The 18,188-nt window shown below is 37.6% G+C and overlaps 1 protein-coding gene across 1 annotated transcript in view; it reads left to right on the top strand.

The window, feature by feature from the left end:
* The first annotated feature begins 9,187 nt into the window (after nt 1-9,187).
* The window catches only part of LOC141401180 (RNA-binding protein 45-like), a 53,855-nt gene continuing 44,854 nt past the window's right edge, over nt 9,188-18,188 (top strand). The window contains exon 1 of the mRNA XM_073981122.1: nt 9,188-9,323. The gene's annotated coding sequence lies outside the window, so the exon portion shown is untranslated. The remainder of the gene's footprint in view (nt 9,324-18,188) is intronic.

The raw sequence follows: 18,188 nt of genomic DNA, 5'->3' as shown, positions 1-18,188 counted from the left end.
GGGTATAAGTAAATACATGTAGTTGGTTTGGGACACACGCACACACACGTACACTTGTTAACTATGTTTCCCCCTTTCTAACACCCTTCCTTCCTGCCGTCCTTGCCGTCGTCGTTTACTTTATTTCTATTCATGTTGTTGATGGTTTAGTAATGAGTTTTTCCATTTCTTCTTTCTCTTCATTCTTCTTTCAGCGATTCGGCAAAAAATCTAGGTTTCACTGTCATCATTGATATGCGCGGCAATGGCAATTGTTCAACGAATGTCAAGGCCATATTGAAAGTGTTGCAGGAGCATTTCAGTGCCAACATCCACAATGTTGTCATCATAAAACCCGATAACTTTTGGCAAAAACAACGTGCCTCCATCTCATCACACAAATATAAATTTGAGACTTCGAATATATCGATTGAGGCCCTTAACAAAATAGCTGAGCCCAGCCAATTGACCAGTGATTTTGATGGTAATCAAATGTATGACCATCAGCAGTGGACCGATGCCCGTTTGGCCATAGAGGATTTCTTTTGGCAGGCCAGTGATTTGGCTGATCGCATAGATGACCTGCAGGAGGATTTGCAAAGGAACGATTTTGCAGAGGATGTCAATGGGGCCCGCCATGCCTTGGACCATCACAATGAGATGAAAAAGAAAATCCTCAAGTTGCCCATTGAGGATTTGGATGTGCAGGGTAAAAAGCTATTGGCCAAAATTAATATGACCGGTGGAGGTAGTGGTGGAGCGGTGAGTTTGCAAATAAATTTCTTCAAAATTAAAGAAAAAAAAAAACTAACCTTTGGTTTTCAGGGTGTCGCTGGTGCTGAATGCATGGGCAGTGGCAATGATTCCAGCACATCATCCCAATCACAAAATGCCTCGCAACAATTTCGGGTGCCCACAAACAATCCCGATATGTCGGCAGCCATTAGCAAAGCTTTAAGACAAATTGACCTCATCCATTCCGGCCAGCAGCGTTTGCTGACCCTGTGGCAGCATAAAAAGGTGAAATTGGATCAATGTTTCCAATGGCGCCTCTTCGAACAGGACTGCGAAAAAATGTTCGATTGGATTTTGCATAACCGAGATGTGTTTCAAATGTCCTATGTTGAGATAGGTCACAATTACTCCGTGGCCAAGTCACTGCAAGATGAACATCAAAAATTTGCCGTGGCCTCAATGAATGTTTCGGTTAATATAGATCGCATTTTGGCAGTGGCATCCCGCCTAATAGAAAGTCAACATTATGCAGCTCAGAACATCAAAACATTGGCCACTCGATTAGATCGTACTTGGAAAGACTTTGCAGCTGGACTGGATGAGAGGACAGCTGTGTTGCAGTTAAGTGTTTTATTCCACCACAAAGCCGAACAGTATTGCAATAGTGTAGCCTCTTGGGCTGCTGCCTGTCAGGCCTCACAACCTTTACCCTCAGATATACAAAGCCTGGAGACAGCCATACGCACCCATCAGTCGTTGTATGAGGCTATGTGTCAGGCCTACACCGAGGTCCATTCAACCAGCAAAAAATTACTTTATCAATTGGATCATTTGGTCCAGGTTTGCAATCAACCACCTCCGCCCGGAGTCCCGGATCATCGCAAAAACAGCAGCTACAACAAATATGGACGACAAAATCCCGCAGCCGATTACAGTGAAGGAGCCTCTCATGTCCTGGCCGTTATCCACCAAATATTGGGTCATCATCGTTCTTTGGAATCGAAATGGCATCAGGAAAAGATACGCCTTCACCAAACATTGGCTCTGCGCCTCTTCCAAGAGGATGTTAAACAGGTCTTGGATTGGCTAAAGAATCACGGCGAGGTTTTTGTGCGCAAGAATACCGGCATAGGCCGCAATCTACAAAAGGCCCGCGTCTATCAAAAGTCTCACGAACATTTTGAAAATGTTGCCCAAAATACCTACAGCAATGCGGAGAAGTTATTGGCTGCGGCCGATGAATTGGCACGCAGTGGTGAGGCCGATCCCAATGAGATATACTCGGTTGCTCATGAGCTGGAAATACAGGTGGCCAGCTTTGCTGAACGCGTTGAACAAAGACGGCGACGCCTTGACATGGCTGTAATTTTTTACACCCATGAAAAGGAGGTCACCGCCTGGATAGATCAGCTAAGAGCCGATGTTTCCAGCGATGAGACCATGTTATCTCAGGAGAATCTGGAGGGCATAGAAAGACTTTTGCAACAGTATCGCGAGCAGCAAGATAACACATTGAAAGGTTGTATGCAGACGATAGCCCAGGGTGAGGCTCTGCTGCAGGAAATGCGTTCCTTGGAATATGCTGATAACACGGGATCGGTATCAGCATTAGAGGCGGCCCTGGAAAAGTTATCTAAGCAAAAAGTGGAACTGGAAGAGTTGTGGTCGGCACGTAAATTCCGAGCTGATTTAATTTTACGTCTGCGTTACTTTGAGCGTGATGCCATGGAGTTGTCATCACAATTGGAAATATGGTCGGAAGAGTTACAACATGCCGATTTGTCGAGGGACTATCAAAAGGCTGAGCAATTGATACGCATGCACAACGAATCTGTTAGTGATATACAAAATGCCACCTATGAGGTGCTGGAGCAGGGCCAGGAATTATTGCAAATGTTTGAATCGGCTGGTTTTATATCGATGGCAGATGCCACACACACTGCTCAGGCTAGAATTGAATATCTATTGAATTTCTTGCGTGAACGGGAAATTGATTTGGAAGAACTTTCCGAGGCTAAGAGGGCCAAACTGGAGCAAGCTGTCCAATTGTGTCAATTTCAAAATGACGCCAATCAAGTTATATCGTGGATACGAAATGGTGAGGCAATGCTCGTGGCCAGTTTTGTAACACCCAACAGTTTACAAGAGGCCGAACAGTTACGCAAAGAACACGAACAATTCCAGGTGGCCATTGAAAAGACCCACACCTCAGCTGTGCAGGTGAAATATCGTGCAGATGCCCTTATCAATGCCAATCACTATGATCCCCAATCGATAAGAGAAATATCCGATGATGTTACCAAGAAATGGCAACAATTGGTGACCTATGCTGAAGAGCGCCACAAATTGGTAACAGCTTCAATCAATTTTTACAAAACTGCTGAGCAGGTGTGCTCAGTTCTCGATAGTTTGGAGCGAGAATATCGCCGCGAAGATGATTGGTGTGGTGGTGGCGGTTCCAGTGATAAAGCCCAAACTATTGTCCAACTCATTTCCAAACATCAAGAGCAAAAGGAAGCCTTCCTCAAGGCCTGTACACTGGCACGTCGTACCGCCGAAACGTTCCTTAAATATGCCAATCGTTCACAACAATACTACGAATACCAATCACAGGGCAATTGTGAAAATCGTGTCAAAACCATATTGGATAAACTCTTGACCCAGGAAAATCAAGTACTCGAATTCTGGACACAACGTAAAAAGTCACTCGATCAATGTCAACAATTTGTATTATTTGAGCGTAGCGCTAAACAGGCCATTGAATGGATCCATAATACGGGTGAAGCTTATCTATCGTCACGCACCAATTTGGTGGGTAAAACTCGCGAAGAAACCGAAGGTTTGCTCAAAGAGCACAATGAATTCCGTGGCACAGCCAAAGAGACGAGGGAGCGTGTAAAACTTCTAATACAATTAGCTGATAGTTTGGTGGAGAAGGGTCATGCCCATGCTAGTTCGATTAAACAATGGGTGGCATCAGTGGATCAAAGGTAAGTTGAACATTTTTTTTTTGTAATTGAAGTGAGGAGGAGTGGGTTATAAGGAACAGAAGATTGGAGACTGCTGGTCGTTGATGTATGTTATCTCCTCACTATACAAAAGATAACTATGGAAATACTATTCCTCTCCTTTTGGCGGTGAATACGTTTGCTCCTAAAAATATATAAAAAACCAGAGCATGTGCCCCTAAAAATCTTTTACAAAAATCCACGTTTTTTGTTGTCCTTGTTTCCCCCTAAAATCTTTAAAAATCCACGTTTATTGTGGTCATTGTTTGTCCCTACAAATCCTCTCTTATATGCGGTCTATTATCGTTCCCGTCTGCCGTCTGTTATATTTCCCAAAAATCTTCAAAAAATCCTCACTTATTGTCGTCGTTGATCTTTCCCAAAAAAATCTTTAAAAACTCCACGCTCCTAAAAATCTCAAAAAAAAAAAATCCAAGTCTGTGGTATTTGGTTGCTCCTAAAAATCTTAAAAACCAACGATTTTTGTGGTCGGTGGTTGTTCCTAAAATCGTCTAAAAATCCACGTTTTTTGTGGCCTTTGGTTGCTCCTAAAAATCGTTAAAAAATCCACGTTTTTTGTGGTCGGTGGTTGTTCCTAAAATCGCCAAAAAACACGTTTTTTTTTGTGGTCTTTGGTTGTTCCTAAACATTTTTAAAAATCCACGATTTTTGTGGTCTTTGGTTGCTCCCAAAAATCTTTAAAATCCACTTTCTGTGTGGTCTTTGGTTGCTCCCAAAAATCTTTAAAATCCACTTTCTGTGTGGTCTTTGTTTGCTCCTAAAAATCTTTAAAAATCCACGTTTTTGTGGTTTTTGGTTGGTCCATAAAATCTTTTAAAAAATCCACGTTTTTATGGTGTTTGTTTGGTCCATAAAATCTTTAAAAAATCCACGCTTTTTGTGGTCTTTGGTTGCTCCTAAAAATATTTAAAAAATCCACGTTTTGGTGGTCTTTGGTTGCTCCTAAAAATCTTTAAAAAAATCCACGTGTTTTGTGGTCTTTGGTTGCTCCTAAAAATCTTTAAAAATATCCGTTTTTGTGGTCCTTGGTTGCTCCTAAAAATCTTTAAAAAATCCAAGTTTTTTTTTGGTCTTTAGTTGCCCCTGAAAATCTTTAAAAATATGCGTTTTTGTGGCCCTTGGTTGCTCCTAAAAATCTTTAAAAAATCCAAGTTTTTTGTCGTCTTTAGTTGCCCCTAAAAATCTTTAAAAATATGCGTTTTTGTGGTCCTTGGTTGCTCCTAAAAATCTTAAAAAAATCCAAGATTTTGTAATCTTTGGTTGCTCCTAAAAATCTTTAAAAAATCCACTTATTTTGTGGTCTTTGGTGCTCCTAAAAATCTTTAAAAAATCCACTTATTTTGTGGTCTTTGGTTGCTCCTAAAAATCTTTAAAAAAATCCAGGTATTTTGTGGTCTTTGGTTGCTCCTAAAAATCTTTAACGAATCTTTGGTTGCTCCTAAAAATCTTTTAAAAATCCACGTATTTTGTGGTCTTTGGTTGCTCCTAAAAATCTTTAAAAAATCCAGGTATTTTGTGGTCTTTGGTTGCTCCTAAAAATCTTAAAAAAATCCAGGTATTTTGTGGTCTTTGGTTGCTCCTAAAAATCTTAAAAAAATCCACGTATTTTGTGGTCTTTGGTTGCTCCTAAAAATCTTTTAAAAATCCACGTATTTTGTGGTCTTTGGTTGCTCCTAAAATTCTTTTAAAAATCCACGTATTTTGTGGTCTTTGGTTGCTCCTTAAAATCTTTTAAAAATCCACGTATTTTGTGGTCTTTGGTTGCTCCTAAAAATCTTTGAAAAATCCACGTATTTTGTGGTCTTTGGTTGCTCCTAAAAATCTTTAAAAAATCCAGCTATTTTATGGTCTTTGGTTGCTCCTAAAAATCTTTAAAAAATCCACGTATTTTGTGGTCTTTGGTTGCTCCTAAAAATCTTTAAAAAATCCACGTATTTTGTGGTCTTTGGTTGCTCCTAAAAATCTTTTAAAAATCCACGTATTTTGTGGTCTTTGGTTGCTCCTAAAAATCTTTGAAAAATCCACGTATTTTGTGGTCTTTGGTTGCTCCTAAAAATCTTTAAAAAATCCAGCTATTTTGTGGTCTTTGGTTGCTCCTAAAAATCTTTAAAAAATCCACGTATTTTGTGGTCTTTGGTTGCTCCTAAAAATCATTAAAAAATCCAGCTATTTTGTGGTTGCCTCAAAAATCTTTAAAAAATCCACGTATTTTGTGGTCTTTGGTTGCTCCTAAAAATCTTTTAAAAATCCACGTATTTTGTGGTCTTTGGTTGCTCCTAAAAATCTTTAATAAATCCACGTATTTTGTGGTCTTTGGTTGCTCCTAAAAATCTTTAAAAAATCCACGTATTTTGTGGTATTTGGTTGCTCCTAAAAATCTTTAAAAAATCCAAGTATTTTGTGGTCTTTGGTTGCTCCTAAAAATCTTTAAAAAATCCACGTATTTTGTGGCCTTTGGTTGCTCCTAAAAATCTTTAAAAAATCCACATATTTTGTGGTCTTTGGTTGCTCCTAAAAATCTTTAAAAAATCCACGTTTTTGTGGTCTATGGTTGCTCCTAAAAATCTTTAAAAAATCCAGCTATTTTGTGGTCTTTGGTTGCTCCTAAAAATCTTTAAAAAATCCACGTATTTTGTGGTCTTTGGTTGCTCCTAAAAATCATTAAAAAATCCAGCTATTTTGTGGTTGCCTCAAAAATCTTTAAAAAATCCACGTATTTTGTGGTCTTTGGTTGCTCCTAAAAATCTTTTAAAAATCCACGTATTTTGTGGTCTTTGGTTGCTCCTAAAAATCTTTAATAAATCCACGTATTTTGTGGTCTTTGGTTGCTCCTAAAAATCTTTAAAAAATCCAAGTATTTTGTGGTATTTGGTTGCTCCTAAAAATCTTTAAAAAATCCAAGTATTTTGTGGTCTTTGGTTGCTCCTAAAAATCTTTAAAAAATCCACGTATTTTGTGGTCTTTGGTTGCTCCTAAAAATCTTTAAAAAATCCACATATTTTGTGGTCTTTGGTTGCTCCTAAAAATCTTTAAAAAATCCACGTTTTTGTGGTCTATGGTTGCTCCTAAAAATCCTTAAAAGATCCACTTTTTTGTGGTCTTTGGTTGCTCCTAAAATCTTTTGTTTTTGTGGACTTTGGTCGCTCCTAAAAATCTTTAAAAAATCCACGTATTTTGTGGTCTTTGGTCGCTCCTAAAAATCTTTAAAAATCCGCTTTTTTGTGGTCCTTGGTTGCTCCTAAAAATCTTTAAAAATACGCGTTTTTGTGGTCTTATGTTGCTCCTAAAAATCTTTAACAAAATTCACGTATTTTGTGGTCTTTGGTTGCTCCTAAAAATCTTTTAAAAATCCACGTATTTTGTGGTCTTTGGTTGCTCCTAAAAATCTTTGAAAAATCCACGTATTTTGTGGTCTTTGGTTGCTCCTAAAAATCTTTAAAAAATCCGCTGTTTTATGGCCTTTGGTTGCTCCTAAAAATCTTTAAAAAATCCACGTATTTTGTGGTCTTTGGTTGCTCCTAAAAATCTTTAAAAAATCAACGTATTTTGTGGTCTTTGGTTGCTCCTAAAAATCTTTAAAAAATCCACGTATTTTGTGGTCTTTGGTTGCTCCTAAAAATCTTTAAAAAATCCACGTATTTTGTGGTCTTTGGTTGCTCCTAAAAATCTTTAAAAAATCCACGTATTTTGTGGTCTTTGGTTGCTCCTAAAAATCTTCAAAAAACACGTATTTTGTGGTCTTTGGTTGCTCCTAAAAATCTTTAAAAAATACACGTATTTTGTGGTCTTTGGTTGCTCCTAAAAATCTTTAAAAAAATCCGAGCCTTTTGAAATGAATTCCTTGGCAATTTTCCAAAAGCATTCCTTATAACCCATGACCGAACAACAAACACATGAGCAAATATAGTTATTAATTCATCAATCTCCTCATCCCCGTCCCTCCCCACTCTAAAGGTATAAAGACTTTAGCAATCGCATGGACTCATATAGGGAACAATTAGAAAAATCTTTGGGTATGATTGGTGAATCTGATGCCAATGCATCGATGAGTTCTGGTATTGGTTCCATTTCATCATCATCATCGTCTAACGATCGTCATTCAGATCCTACTCTGGAAGCAAAGCTGACTACCTCACAAACAGTTGCTAATAAGGAAATCAATGAAGAGAAACGTAAATCAGCCCGCCGAAAAGAGTTCATTATGGCTGAACTAATGCAAACCGAAAGAGCCTATGTCAAAGATTTGGATACATGCATTAAATGTTTCTTGGAAGAATTTCGTTTTGGTCAAGGGGTACCGGCTGCCCTGCATGGCAAGGAGGATATTATCTTTGGTAATATTCGGGAAATTTACAACTTTCACAATAAAATCTTTTTACGTGAATTGGAAAAATACGAAACAATGCCCGAAGATGTGGGCCATTGCTTCGTCACCTGGGCGAGTAAATTTGATATGTATGTCCACTATTGTAAAAATAAGCCAACATCAAATAATCTTCTGGTACAACATGCTGGCAACTATTTTGATGATCTACAACATAAACACAAAGTGGAACATCCTCTGCCGGCTTATCTCATCAAACCTGTGCAAAGAATAACCAAATATCAGCTATTACTCAAAGATTTGCTATCGTGCTGTGAAGAATCACATGGTGAAATTAAGGAAGGTCTTGAGGTAATGTTAAATGTACCCAAAAAGGCAAATGATGCCATGCATTTGTCGCTGTTGGAAAATTGTGATGTCTCCATTGACAGTTTGGGGGAAGTAGTATTGCAAGATGCATTCCAAGCCTGGGATACCAAGCAATTGATACGTAAAGGACGTGATAGAAGAGTATTTCTATTCGAAATGTATTTACTGTTCGCCAAAGAGGTCAAGGATTCTAATGGATCGGCTAAATATCAGTTTAAGAGTAAATTAATGACCACAGGTGAGTTGTAAACTTTGGAAATTTGATTTGATTTCTGTACTAACCTTGTTTTTGTTTCTTCTTTTCTTTTAGATCTCGGTATAACCGAACACATTGAAGGCGATGAAACCAAGTTTGCCGTTTGGACTGGCAGATCACCAATGCTGTCTGATTGTCGCATTGTACTTAAAGCTAATAGTTTAGAAACCAAACAGGTAAGTTTTTCAATAAAATTAATATTGAGTTGGCCAAAGGTCAAATTATTATTAAAAAAAAGATCAATATACTATGATGTCAATATACTAATGATCAGAGTAATAATGCTCTTGATCAAGGCCGAAAATTCTATTGCGTAAATTTCCGATCCCCATTAACGACGTAAAAATAGGACCTCGTATTGAAGCATTATTTTCTCTTTCTTTAATACATTGTTTATTTATTCATATTTATTCTTTCCGTCTTCCAGATTTGGACCAAAAAACTGCGTGAAGTTATGCAAGAATCATGCTTCTCTGGCACCTCACTTACCCTGCCAAAATCACCAGCCAAGAATTCGGGTTCATCACAGCGTTCTTCACGTGATTTAGATGATCCATTGACTGAAAATGATCACGACAGATGTTCCTTAGCCAGTTTTGGATCTGGCAATACAACAGATAGTGATAACAAAGTAAGTACATAGTTTTTTTTTATAAAAAAGTAGAATCGGATGTTTTTTTGCTATTCAATAACTACGAATAAAAGTGAGTTTGTAAATCTTTAAAAAATAGAAGTGTCCGAGACCCATAGACACGATGGTATCAGCTTTACTAAGGAAGAGTATGCACAAAGTTCTAGCCTCATGTTGTTATTGTTGTAAACGCATATGGTATGTTTGTTCGTTTTCTTACTTAATCCGGTTCTGGCTCCATCTTCGGTCCTGTGCCGCATGCTGTACAGATGTTTTGTACGGTGATATCAATGACGAGAGTATGACATTATGTTTTGAATGTTTTACGCGTTATATATGGTCTAGAAGGATTCTTTATACTGCACAACAAGTGAAGGCGGCTAAGGACCTGATGACCTTTATCCTACATCTCAGCTTGTCGTAGATTGCTGTGATATGAGCGGATGAAGTTAACATAATATCGAAAGTTACCCCTTGAATCTTGGCATAGTTAGTGTTCGAAATTCGGTTATCATCGACCAGGGTATTTAGTTCTGTGTTCACTTCTCTCATATGTCTAGTGCGGAGATAAGATTGATAGCAATTCAGACTTTCACAAATGACATTAGGGAAGGTACCCGACGCCAATATCGTACAATCATTCGCATATGTAACGATCTCTATGCCGTTCGGAGAATGTGGAATACAGGAAAGGTGGAGATTAAGCAGATCCCGAGATCACCCACCATGTGGAACTCCCTGTTTCACTCTAGAGATAATAATCTGCATTAAAGTTCCCTCGGACAAGTCAATTATGACCATCCAAATGCGGGCTAATGTTGAGCCAATAACATGGAGAACAGCCATTTATCGGCGGGATGTTAAGCAACTCTACCTCGGCAGTGCCACACTTGACTGCTAACCCCCATACATTCCATGTACCTATCGGGCTCATACGAGATAGCACTGTATTGAACAGACTGTTGTAAGAGGAAAGCTAGTTCCCCATCTTCTGTGATGATTGCAAAAATGATGCATTTCCAGGGAGTATGGAACAGCAACGACTGTTTGGGGGACTGCGAGAGAGTCTCGAATTTTCATGTCGACGATGACTCAACAACATAGTCCCAGAGATGCATATCCCCTGAGATGCACCTGTTCCCGATATATATTGCATTTCGCCGAAGGTGAGGCTGATGGATACGGATGTGACACACCGATCACATCCAATTTGGTCCTGGTACGGTCCGCGATATGCTACTCACAACACGGAAAAAACAATACAACTACAAACATATGTACACTGAGGTGGCAGCCGTTGCGCTATAGGTAATTTGGGCAGGTTTTTAGGCAAAAAATCGATTTTTGCACTTTTAATAACGCGAGTTTTCTAATTTGATTCGAAGAAAGAACATGCAAATTCTATGGATGTGTAATTTGTTTTAAAAAATATTCAAAACTCGCGGTATAATTCGAAGTTAAAATCAAAATTTTGAAGACAAAATAAAAAATGTTAAAAAAAGATTCTATGCTTTATCTTACTTAATTGCCTATAGTGCGTTGGCCGAAACACGGGTGCTATTTGGTTTCGGGACCATCCGGTATCGAAGAACCCGCCACCGTAGAATTGGACGCTCAGAGGTGGTGCTATCGTCGGGCAATCTACAATTGGAAATGGTCTGGCCCAAAAGATATTACGAGTTTAGAAATGAAATTATAGTTTTGAAAAAAAAAGATATTACTAGTTTAGAAATGAAACGATAGTTTTGTCTGGCGAACAGTGGCACTCTCCGCTAATTCTGGAGGGGCATAATCCTCATCAATGTACAAAACGCATATATGTATGTATTTCCTCTGTTAACGCCATTACCTAATAGGCGGATATTGCCTTCCAATAGCGAGCTGATGTTAGACCTATAATCTCGAGTACTGGTGCGCTCTTTCCTTAGAACGCTCTTTCCATCACAACACACATTGGTCGCCAATGTGAATTCTTTGGTCAAAAGTAATTTTTGTTGTTGTTTTCTTCGCAATATACTTCGATTCCAATCCAAAATATTGTTTATTCTAAATTTGTATTTACCGTTAGACGAGAAGTTGTCAAAGTTGAGATTTGTGTTGAGTGTGCAATATTTTCTGATAATAGGTGCATACGATAACTTTCCCAGCAATATTTACTCAGTCAGTTCCAGCAACCTCTCTCGGTGAATTTTACTCTCTCAAGCAAGAAAAATTGCAGAAAGTTATTGAACAACATTTTGCAAAAACTTGCAAGAAAGTCAGCTGTTTCTGAAAATGTATGAAAATTGCTTTTGTTTCTTTTGATATTTTAAAACAAATGGAACAAAAACATGAATTTTAAAATTGCATTTGACTTATTTGAAGCAGTAATCCTATCTACAACGCTTTAAAATAAAAAAAATTGAAATTGTGAAATTTTCTTAGTCAAAAATGTTAACATTTCAAGTTGTTTACATTGAACAGCTGATTAAAAGTCCGAAAAGGCCGAACTTACAAATTTTTACGCGACAAATTTTCCCAGCAAAATTTGCAAGTTCTCAGTCACAGAACTCTCCAAAAATCACTCCAAACACGCTCTCTTTTGCTGGATAATTTTGAAAAAGGAAGCATAATTTTTTCATCTTGCATCAAATTCCGAAATATTTGGTATTCAGCTGGTACAAACGTATGTCTAGGACACACAATTTTGAACCGATTTTTCTGAAAATTTGGAATTTGGAATTTTTATTTTGAATGTCCAGAAAATTTCTACACTAAAAATTTTCCACATAGGTCCACGTTGGATGTTAGCACCCATTAAGGGTACCCCCAATTTATGATATTTTGACAATTGTAGCCACATTTTTAAGCTGATTTGCCTGTAATTTTACATTTTGACTTCTTAGAAGGTACAAACCCTTCGTACCAAAAATGATTAACAGTGCGATTACCCTGTTTAATGTATTTTAACGGTTTTGGGCAAATTTTGGGTGAAAATTATTCTGAATTAATATTTTGTGACGGTTATTATCATAGTAGAACAAACAAGGTAAAGTAAATACTACAACAAATACAGCTCAACAACAACCACATAGAAATTGGCTTTTCCAGCCGATGAACCCCTTACGTACGTGTGTGCTTGATAAGTGTGTAGCAAAGCATTTCATCAGCCTTTAATCTGCAACGGTAATTTTCAGATCTTCCTCTAAAAATTAATGAACATATTTTTTTTCATTTCTTCACAAACACAATGTTCTTTTTTCAGAATTGCTTTTTGACAATTTGAAAATAAACCATTCATCGGATTGGCTGGGTTCATGACAGAACTACCAGGTAGTGGTATCACACCAGCTGATCGAATATGAAAAGTCAAATCCCCTTATAAAAAAATATTTTTGTTGTCATTTCCCCAACAACATAAAGAAAGTTTTGACATAACATATTCAAAATTTTACGATGCCACTACCTGGGTAATTGTGCCATGGCTGGGTTTCATTTTGAAAATCAAAATTATTTTGATTTTCCTCAATCCATAATATTCACACACACCTTCTCATATTTTGAAAAATTTTCGCATACTACTACAAATATTGACATCAAAATTTGATAGTGTATGGGCCGCTTAATGTTAGTGTCATCGGTATATGTAAACAAAACAAGGAAATGTACATATATAATTTATTGCAATTTAAAAAAACTAATATTTTATACTTTTGATTGAATATTTTGAAAAACATGAATGTAAATTCATTCTGTTTTCAATTTGCATGTTTCCATATCATTCCACTAAATGGTTAGTTTCTCGCAGAAAGTAGAATTCTTGCAAAAAATGTTTGGGATTGCTGGAATATCATTGAAAAGGGAGAAGGTGTTCGAATCTTTTGTTTTTGAAATAAAAAAAACCCCATGTTTATAAGGGCTTCATTTTTTTTTTCAAATTTAGCAGAATACCACACATATTAACAAATGTTGTCCCACCTCCATAAGCAGTGTGTTAGAGTGCGGCACGTCATTCTGACTTGGAGGAGGTTACATGTAATTGATATGAAGAAGTCTCTATGGAAAATAGTTGTTTTTCTGCATGATATATTTTTTCCTCAAAAAATATATGTATATCCCTCATATGTATATATCGAAAATAGAAAAAAAATATAAAATGTCGTACGGAATTTTACACTAACATTACAGCCCAGTTCAGTCAGCTGGGTATTTCTATTACCTTTGGTGATTACCATGGGTGATTATGAATACAGATAAACACCAATACAAAAAAGTCATAGAAACAGTTTTAGTCAGAAAAAATGGATTTGGGCCTATAGTGCTTTAGCTTGGTTTCTTGCACCGGTGCGACCAAGAACTTCTGACGACTCATGAACTTCACTACTTTTTCAATCTTATCCCGGAAGATTAAAATATGGTGTTAACTGCTGCAAGTATCGTATTCTGATGTAGACGACGCGATGGAAATATGTTCGCCCAGCACGATGCAGTACAGTTTGTCTTCAGGTCTCCCACAAATAGTTGAGATTTGTTGTTGTCCAACGTCCTAATCGATGTCCATTATGGTAGATTACATGACGGGTTTAGTTTGTGCTGCGGGGATAGTTTTGGCCGAGACGATGTTATTAAAATATGGGAGGATAATGACATTCAGACGACATGCTATTATTGTAGTAGGTAGCATTCCCTATGATCTACTTTGGCATTGATGTTGTTGCTAAGGAATGCGAGGTAACGACGACACACAGTGTCACGACCGCGGCCAAAAATGGTCAAAATCAAGTACTTCGGAATACAAATTTATTGATAAGAATTGATTGTAAACATTTCAATTTGAAGGAATTTGAATTATGTGAAGGTTCAAATCCGATAATTGTTGGAAATATGTATTTTTGTCCTTATTTTACTAAAATTAATAACTTTTATTATGCTCCAATAATTTAATATTTAAAGTTATTTATCGTTCTAAAGTAATTTTTTGCAGTAGCTTTGGATGTAATAAACATGGATTTAATTTTGTTTGGAAGTGAATAGTGATCATATGGTGTTTACAGCTACTTAGTACAGTGGTACTTAGTACACCAATTTTGTGAACCAAATTTTAAAATTAGTGGAGTGGGAAAAAATGTACTTCAAATGTATAAAGGTTCCAGCTGCAGAGGTTTGCAGAAGAACATGTTATTTCTCTTTTTCAGTGACCACCTCACTCAGGGGTTAACCCCTTTTTAACAGAGAGTTTTGGGGTGTTGGCTATAGCTCGAAAACGAATGGACCGATCGTCATATATTTTTGTTAGCTTATTAAGTACGTAATAATCTTGCTTTTGAACGAGAGACTTTTAAAAATACCCATTAACAAGTAAAAAAGTATCAGGCTTTGCCGACAGAGATATAGTCTCAGCCTGTGTCAATTGAAACGTCCATCTCTTGACTATATCGAATTTCAGTTAGTCACCATATAATTTAGAGGTTTTGGGCCACGATGTCAGGAAGAAGGAAGCCCACGAAAAACATAAAATTGCTTAAACAGGACCACAAAGAAACTGCCCTTAAACAAAAATGTTGAACTTTTGTGGGGGAGGTACCATTATTAAAAGACCGATTTCTGAAGTAAAACTACATTTGGACAACATATTAGATCCAAGGTCTGGGTGCTCCGTTCAGCAGATTTAGCGTGTACTATTATAGTGATTTTTTTAACTTTTGGGGGTGGGGGGAGTTACCGGAAGGTGCGCACCGATAGTGCCAATCTTCAAACTTAAACTTAGTTTGGACTAAATATTTCGAAGGCCAAATTTTGGACCGAATGCGCTGATCCGTCCGAGAGTTATCGTACGCATAGTGCCATTGGGATTTTAAAAGCTCTCAGTCTATTTTCTCAGGAAGTATGGACTTGCCCCTGAAAAAAACTTGCACCGTCGTAATGGGGGCAGCTAATACAAGTTGTTACAACATAGATAAAAACGATTCGAAAGCAGCCCTTAAAGTGCATTTTTCCGTAATTTTGTGTGGGAGGTACCTGAAGGAGTTGACACATATAGCTTATATTCAAGCCTGATATAAGTCTCGTAGAAATAACCAAATCCATTATTGCCTTCAGAAGTTATCGTGGGCAAATTTTTTCCGAATATTTTGTGGGAGACGTACTTAAAGGAATGGACCGATAAGTCTCACCTTCGGACATAACTAAGTTCAGACAAAATATTACGATGGCCAAATTTTAGATCGACAGGTCAGTTCGAGAGTTATCGTGCGCTCCAACCACTACACATTGTGCCATCGGGAATTTTTACAACTTTTTTTTTCAGGAAGTATGGACTTGCCCCTGATAAAAATTGTACCTTGGTAAGGGGGCAGCAAATACAAGTTGCTACAACAAAAATCAAAACGATCTGAGAGCAGGTCCTAAACTGAACTTATTCGAAATTTTGTGTGGTAGGTACCCGAAGGAGTGAACCGATGGCCAATATGGACTCTATATTGGAAATTTAACGATGTGCAAAGTACGGACCAAATCGGTTACTCCTTTCAAGAGTTATCTGTCGCACAAATTTTCCGAACATTTTCGAACTTTTGTGGGGGAGGTACCTGAAGGAGTGGACCGATATGGCCCATCTTCGAACTTAAACTAAGTTTGGACAAAATATTACGAAAGCCAAATTTTGGACCAAATCGGCTCATCCGTTCGAGAGTTATCGTGCGCACCAGCCAGCCAGACAGACGGACGGACATTGCTAAATCGACTCCAAATTGTCTGAAACGGATTTCGTCCAAACATATTTGGGGTCTAAAACGACTATTTCGATGAGGCACATTTTGCCGGTATGAAAGTGTATATAGCTAGTTAGCGTAAATGCCGAGGGTATAAAAAATATGGTGAACAGCGAAAGTCAAAATTCGATTTTTTTTTACAAAAAATGGGCTGTTTTTGACCACTAATTGGTCAAAAACGTTTTTAAAGGAAATTTCTCATATTTAAAGACAAAAGTTTGATGTATTCACAAAAAATATGAAGACTGAACACCAAATTTCAGTCATTTCGGGTGGATATTGAGACCACAACCTTCAAAATACCGAAAATGGGGAAGTACGGTTCTATGGGTGGAAAGCTATAAACCCCCAACGAAGACTAAATACCAATTTTCAACCATTTCGGTGTGATAATGAGGCTGAAACCTTCAAAATACCGAAAATCGGGAGGTACCGTCCAATGGGGGCTATATGAAGGCGTGGACCTATACCGGCAAATTTCATGGTGAAAGTTTTCTACCCCCAACGAAGACTAAATACCAATTTTCAGCCATTAAGGTGTAGTAATGAGGCTAAAAGCTTCAAAATACCGAACATTTGGGAGGTACCGTTCTAGGGGGGCTATTTTAAAACGTGGACCTACACCCATAATTCTCTGTTGGAATGTTTTGTACCTCTGCCGAAAACTAAACACCAAATTTCTGTCATTTCGGTTGGTCATTGTGACTAAAACTTACAAAATACTAAAAATCGGGAGGTACGGTTCTATGGGGGACCGACCATCCCAGTTTTTTGTCCTGGATATTGTAAGTCAATAATAAGTACTTGTACCAAATTGATGCACCTATGATAACTCCTTCTATTTTTGGCCACAGTTAATATGAACTCACGACATATTGCGAAATGTTACGACGTATTATTTGATTTGTTTGCTTGGTGATACTCTACTTTATATTTGAGTTTATCTTATAATTTTATATTTGTATTATTAATTCGATGTTGTTGTTGCTACAGCGTATCTCTTAGTCTATCTGTTGGGCCTATTAGCCAATCTCTTCGACCTAGGCCTTGTTAATTATTTGGAGTAAACTACTCAGCCATTCACATCAGTTTACATATTCCCCAATGTACATATGTATGTCACAACTATACCCCGTTTGCAACTTATTCACTACTTATGGGGACAAAGGATGTCGAATGTTGTGATTGAATGACACCTTATAAATCTCAATTCCATGTGTAGATTGCTATTAATCTTAAAACAATTCATATTTAATCCCACAATTGTTTACGTTAAGTAATTGACTCTTTATCACCCCTTATCCCTGTCATGTTTCCACACAAATCTTTAAGAAGCAGCAATAAATAATAAAGTACTCAACACAGAACCTAGAGAGAATATGTTGAACAACATACCGAGCAATCAACTACCCCAACAAAACATAGGTTTATCCTCGACGAATATCTAAAGGAATTTCCTCCAAATGTTCATGTGATACCTCACTATGCAATGGATTGTGGAGCTTTGTAAAGCTTTCTAGGTATTCCAAACACATGTAATCTTATACAAAATATAATCTTGCTCTCTCTCTATCTGTTTTCTCTCTTCCACTTCTAATCTGTTTAAATGAAGAGAATAATTTACTTATTTTGCACTTGTCTCAGGCAATTGTTTTTTTTTTGTTTTATTAAAAGCCTGGTGTTTTGGGGATGGGCTAAAGAGGATTATAGCTTACCAAAAAAATTATACACATGTATGAAATACATATTTTGTTGATATGTGTACACACATAGTAAAGTAGAATTTGGAGGAGGAATCAAAGGGGTGAGCAGGGATGAAATGTGAACACAAGTTCATTAATATTTCATTAGAAATCAAAACGGGTTAAATGCACAGAGTTTTAGATGGGACAAAAAGAAGGTTGGTGTTCCACCACCCAGGCACCACCAAGGGCTGCCAATCACATGTTCCTCTACTACGCGTTGCTGGTACGGTGTTCATATGGGCATAGGCAAATTATGCGGATTAAACCAAGTTATTATTTATGAGATTCATGGCGTGTAGTATTCCACAACATCGTCTTCCCCCACCTCGCCCACCACCATCATGGATGGTGGCCTTCCTCAATGTGTGTGG

Source organism: Musca autumnalis, unplaced genomic scaffold (assembly GCF_047663935.1).
Source record: "Musca autumnalis isolate F117 unplaced genomic scaffold, ASM4766393v1 scaffold_4, whole genome shotgun sequence".
Lineage (NCBI taxonomy): Eukaryota > Metazoa > Arthropoda > Insecta > Diptera > Muscidae > Musca > Musca autumnalis.
Note: the sequence above shows the minus strand (reverse complement) of the source record. Positions and strands in the feature narration are given on the sequence as shown.